Source organism: Vidua chalybeata, chromosome 2 (genome assembly GCF_026979565.1).
Source record: "Vidua chalybeata isolate OUT-0048 chromosome 2, bVidCha1 merged haplotype, whole genome shotgun sequence".
NCBI lineage: Eukaryota > Metazoa > Chordata > Aves > Passeriformes > Viduidae > Vidua > Vidua chalybeata.
In genome coordinates this window covers 60,779,749-60,785,799 of record NC_071531.1, presented here as the reverse complement: position 1 = coordinate 60,785,799, position 6,051 = coordinate 60,779,749, and positions in this window count along the sequence as shown.

Genomic DNA, 6,051 nt, shown 5'->3' with positions numbered 1-6,051 from the left:
GGCAGAGAGCGCGGCCATCTGCCAGCAGTTTGCAACTTGGCCAGGAAAGTGCAGTGTCCTTGACATGAGCAGCAAATCCCATTTCTTGGCAAGATCGGGGAAGGTGAGCAGTGCTGGTAGGCTTTCTCCTTGCGAAATGCAGCGGAAAAGTTTTTCGCTAAGATGTAGACGACTAGAGAAGCAGAAGACGGTGCTCCGGAGCTGGCCGAAGGGAAGCGCCGGTTGCCGGCGTCTTTCGGCAGAAGCGGCGCTCCGGAAGGCACCGCTGCCGTTCCAGTCTTCTGTGCGCGAAGTAGCCGCTTCTCCGCCTCCGGCAGCCAGAGATCGCGGTAGCTTGCAAGAGGCGAAGAACGAAGCCGCAAAGAAGCCGGCTTGTGTGCGAAGCTGGCAGACTGCTGGAGGACGGTGGCTGCCACTCTCCTGCCTGCTGAATTCACTCTTGGCAAGCGGATGGAAGGCGTTCCAGGACAACTTGCCTGGGTTTTTACGTAGTCCTGACGCATCCCTCCTGGGAAAATCCTGCTCGTCCCCTGAGGCTCCCAGATGCAGGGAACACGATGGCAACTGCTGAAAAGAAGGGCAGCAGTGAGTTTGTCAAGAAAGAAGAACATAGGCAGCTGACTGTGCTTGGCAAGGAGCAGCAGCTGCATGCTTGCCATTGCCTTCAGTGCGCACAGAAGCCCGCTGTTCTGCTGCTTCGTTTTTCCCATTCAGGCAATTGCACCGTATTGAAGCTGAGCCCGGCTGTTCAGCTTTGCTGCTTTTCAGCATCTCAGCTCTCCTAATGCTGCGTGAAAGCTCTCGAGGTTTTTTGCCTTCGCCGGGCTGGAATGTGCCCGCTACTACCCAGAGCTGGGCAGGAGAGGGCAGAGAGCGCGGCCATCTGCCAGCAGTTTGCAACTTGCCCAGGAAAGTGCAGTGTCCTTGACATGAGCAGCAAATCCCATTTCTTGGCAAGATCGGGGAAGGTGAGCAGTGCTGGTAGGCTTTCTCCTTGCGAAATGCAGCGGAAAAGTTTTTCGCTAAGATGTAGACGACTAGAGAAGCAGAAGACGGTGCTCCGGAGCTGGCCGAAGGGAAGCGCCGGTTGCCGGCGTCTTTCGGCAGAAGCGGCGCTCCGGAAGGCACCGCTGCCGTTCCAGTCTTCTGTGCGCGAAGTAGCCGCTTCTCCGCCTCCGGCAGCCAGAGATCGCGGTAGCTTGCAAGAGGCGAAGAACGAAGCCGCAAAGAAGCCGGCTTGTGTGCGAAGCTGGCAGACTGCTGGAGGACGGTGGCTGCCACTCTCCTGCCTGCTGAATTCACTCTTGGCAAGCGGATGGAAGGCGTTCCAGGACAACTTGCCTGGGTTTTTACGTAGTCCTGACGCATCCCTCCTGGGAAAATCCTGCTCGTCCCCTGAGGCTCCCAGATGCAGGGAACACGATGGCAACTGCTGAAAAGAAGGGCAGCAGTGAGTTTGTCAAGAAAGAAGAACATAGGCAGCTGACTGTGCTTGGCAAGGAGCAGCAGCTGCATGCTTGCCATTGCCTTCAGTGCGCACAGAAGCCCGCTGTTCTGCTGCTTCGTTTTTCCCATTCAGGCAATTGCACCGTATTGAAGCTGAGCCCGGCTGTTCAGCTTTGCTGCTTTTCAGCATCTCAGCTCTCCTAATGCTGCGTGAAAGCTCTCGAGGTTTTTTGCCTTCGCCGGGCTGGAATGTGCCCGCTACTACCCAGAGCTGGGCAGGAGAGGGCAGAGAGCGCGGCCATCTGCCAGCAGTTTGCAACTTGGCCAGGAAAGTGCAGTGTCCTTGACATGAGCAGCAAATCCCATTTCTTGGCAAGATCGGGGAAGGTGAGCAGTGCTGGTAGGCTTTCTCCTTGCGAAATGCAGCGGAAAAGTTTTTCGCTAAGATGTAGACGACTAGAGAAGCAGAAGACGGTGCTCCGGAGCTGGCCGAAGGGAAGCGCCGGTTGCCGGCGTCTTTCGGCAGAAGCGGCGCTCCGGAAGGCACCGCTGCCGTTCCAGTCTTCTGTGCGCGAAGTAGCCGCTTCTCCGCCTCCGGCAGCCAGAGATCGCGGTAGCTTGCAAGAGGCGAAGAACGAAGCCGCAAAGAAGCCGGCTTGTGTGCGAAGCTGGCAGACTGCTGGAGGACGGTGGCTGCCACTCTCCTGCCTGCTGAATTCACTCTTGGCAAGCGGATGGAAGGCGTTCCAGGACAACTTGCCTGGGTTTTTACGTAGTCCTGACGCATCCCTCCTGGGAAAATCCTGCTCGTCCCCTGAGGCTCCCAGATGCAGGGAACACGATGGCAACTGCTGAAAAGAAGGGCAGCAGTGAGTTTGTCAAGAAAGAAGAACATAGGCAGCTGACTGTGCTTGGCAAGGAGCAGCAGCTGCATGCTTGCCATTGCCTTCAGTGCGCACAGAAGCCCGCTGTTCTGCTGCTTCGTTTTTCCCATTCAGGCAATTGCACCGTATTGAAGCTGAGCCCGGCTGTTCAGCTTTGCTGCTTTTCAGCATCTCAGCTCTCCTAATGCTGCGTGAAAGCTCTCGAGGTTTTTTGCCTTCGCCGGGCTGGAATGTGCCCGCTACTACCCAGAGCTGGGCAGGAGAGGGCAGAGAGCGCGGCCATCTGCCAGCAGTTTGCAACTTGCCCAGGAAAGTGCAGTGTCCTTGACATGAGCAGCAAATCCCATTTCTTGGCAAGATCGGGGAAGGTGAGCAGTGCTGGTAGGCTTTCTCCTTGCGAAATGCAGCGGAAAAGTTTTTCGCTAAGATGTAGACGACTAGAGAAGCAGAAGACGGTGCTCCGGAGCTGGCCGAAGGGAAGCGCCGGTTGCCGGCGTCTTTCGGCAGAAGCGGCGCTCCGGAAGGCACCGCTGCCGTTCCAGTCTTCTGTGCGCGAAGTAGCCGCTTCTCCGCCTCCGGCAGCCAGAGATCGCGGTAGCTTGCAAGAGGCGAAGAACGAAGCCGCAAAGAAGCCGGCTTGTGTGCGAAGCTGGCAGACTGCTGGAGGACGGTGGCTGCCACTCTCCTGCCTGCTGAATTCACTCTTGGCAAGCGGATGGAAGGCGTTCCAGGACAACTTGCCTGGGTTTTTACGTAGTCCTGACGCATCCCTCCTGGGAAAATCCTGCTCGTCCCCTGAGGCTCCCAGATGCAGGGAACACGATGGCAACTGCTGAAAAGAAGGGCAGCAGTGAGTTTGTCAAGAAAGAAGAACATAGGCAGCTGACTGTGCTTGGCAAGGAGCAGCAGCTGCATGCTTGCCATTGCCTTCAGTGCGCACAGAAGCCCGCTGTTCTGCTGCTTCGTTTTTCCCATTCAGGCAATTGCACCGTATTGAAGCTGAGCCCGGCTGTTCAGCTTTGCTGCTTTTCAGCATCTCAGCTCCCTAATGCTGCGTGAAAGCTCTCGAGGTTTTTTGCCTTCGCCGGGCTGGAATGTGCCCGCTACTACCCAGAGCTGGGCAGGAGAGGGCAGAGAGCGCGGCCATCTGCCAGCAGTTTGCAACTTGGCCAGGAAAGTGCAGTGTCCTTGACATGAGCAGCAAATCCCATTTCTTGGCAAGATCGGGGAAGGTGAGCAGTGCTGGTAGGCTTTCTCCTTGCGAAATGCAGCGGAAAAGTTTTTCGCTAAGATGTAGACGACTAGAGAAGCAGAAGACGGTGCTCCGGAGCTGGCCGAAGGGAAGCGCCGGTTGCCGGCGTCTTTCGGCAGAAGCGGCGCTCCGGAAGGCACCGCTGCCGTTCCAGTCTTCTGTGCGCGAAGTAGCCGCTTCTCCGCCTCCGGCAGCCAGAGATCGCGGTAGCTTGCAAGAGGCGAAGAACGAAGCCGCAAAGAAGCCGGCTTGTGTGCGAAGCTGGCAGACTGCTGGAGGACGGTGGCTGCCACTCTCCTGCCTGCTGAATTCACTCTTGGCAAGCGGATGGAAGGCGTTCCAGGACAACTTGCCTGGGTTTTTACGTAGTCCTGACGCATCCCTCCTGGGAAAATCCTGCTCGTCCCCTGAGGCTCCCAGATGCAGGGAACACGATGGCAACTGCTGAAAAGAAGGGCAGCAGTGAGTTTGTCAAGAAAGAAGAACATAGGCAGCTGACTGTGCTTGGCAAGGAGCAGCAGCTGCATGCTTGCCATTGCCTTCAGTGCGCACAGAAGCCCGCTGTTCTGCTGCTTCGTTTTTCCCATTCAGGCAATTGCACCGTATTGAAGCTGAGCCCGGCTGTTCAGCTTTGCTGCTTTTCAGCATCTCAGCTCTCCTAATGCTGCGTGAAAGCTCTCGAGGTTTTTTGCCTTCGCCGGGCTGGAATGTGCCCGCTACTACCCAGAGCTGGGCAGGAGAGGGCAGAGAGCGCGGCCATCTGCCAGCAGTTTGCAACTTGGCCAGGAAAGTGCAGTGTCCTTGACATGAGCAGCAAATCCCATTTCTTGGCAAGATCGGGGAAGGTGAGCAGTGCTGGTAGGCTTTCTCCTTGCGAAATGCAGCGGAAAAGTTTTTCGCTAAGATGTAGACGACTAGAGAAGCAGAAGACGGTGCTCCGGAGCTGGCCGAAGGGAAGCGCCGGTTGCCGGCGTCTTTCGGCAGAAGCGGCGCTCCGGAAGGCACCGCTGCCGTTCCAGTCTTCTGTGCGCGAAGTAGCCGCTTCTCCGCCTCCGGCAGCCAGAGATCGCGGTAGCTTGCAAGAGGCGAAGAACGAAGCCGCAAAGAAGCCGGCTTGTGTGCGAAGCTGGCAGACTGCTGGAGGACGGTGGCTGCCACTCTCCTGCCTGCTGAATTCACTCTTGGCAAGCGGATGGAAGGCGTTCCAGGACAACTTGCCTGGGTTTTTACGTAGTCCTGACGCATCCCTCCTGGGAAAATCCTGCTCGTCCCCTGAGGCTCCCAGATGCAGGGAACACGATGGCAACTGCTGAAAAGAAGGGCAGCAGTGAGTTTGTCAAGAAAGAAGAACATAGGCAGCTGACTGTGCTTGGCAAGGAGCAGCAGCTGCATGCTTGCCATTGCCTTCAGTGCGCACAGAAGCCCGCTGTTCTGCTGCTTCGTTTTTCCCATTCAGGCAATTGCACCGTATTGAAGCTGAGCCCGGCTGTTCAGCTTTGCTGCTTTTCAGCATCTCAGCTCTCCTAATGCTGCGTGAAAGCTCTCGAGGTTTTTTGCCTTCGCCGGGCTGGAATGTGCCCGCTACTACCCAGAGCTGGGCAGGAGAGGGCAGAGAGCGCGGCCATCTGCCAGCAGTTTGCAACTTGGCCAGGAAAGTGCAGTGTCCTTGACATGAGCAGCAAATCCCATTTCTTGGCAAGATCGGGGAAGGTGAGCAGTGCTGGTAGGCTTTCTCCTTGCGAAATGCAGCGGAAAAGTTTTTCGCTAAGATGTAGACGACTAGAGAAGCAGAAGACGGTGCTCCGGAGCTGGCCGAAGGGAAGCGCCGGTTGCCGGCGTCTTTCGGCAGAAGCGGCGCTCCGGAAGGCACCGCTGCCGTTCCAGTCTTCTGTGCGCGAAGTAGCCGCTTCTCCGCCTCCGGCAGCCAGAGATCGCGGTAGCTTGCAAGAGGCGAAGAACGAAGCCGCAAAGAAGCCGGCTTGTGTGCGAAGCTGGCAGACTGCTGGAGGACGGTGGCTGCCACTCTCCTGCCTGCTGAATTCACTCTTGGCAAGCGGATGGAAGGCGTTCCAGGACAACTTGCCTGGGTTTTTACGTAGTCCTGACGCATCCCTCCTGGGAAAATCCTGCTCGTCCCCTGAGGCTCCCAGATGCAGGGAACACGATGGCAACTGCTGAAAAGAAGGGCAGCAGTGAGTTTGTCAAGAAAGAAGAACATAGGCAGCTGACTGTGCTTGGCAAGGAGCAGCAGCTGCATGCTTGCCATTGCCTTCAGTGCGCACAGAAGCCCGCTGTTCTGCTGCTTCGTTTTTCCCATTCAGGCAATTGCACCGTATTGAAGCTGAGCCCGGCTGTTCAGCTTTGCTGCTTTTCAGCATCTCAGCTCTCCTAATGCTGCGTGAAAGCTCTCGAGGTTTTTTGCCTTCGCCGGGCTGGAATGTGCCCGCTACTACCCAGAGCTGGGCAGGA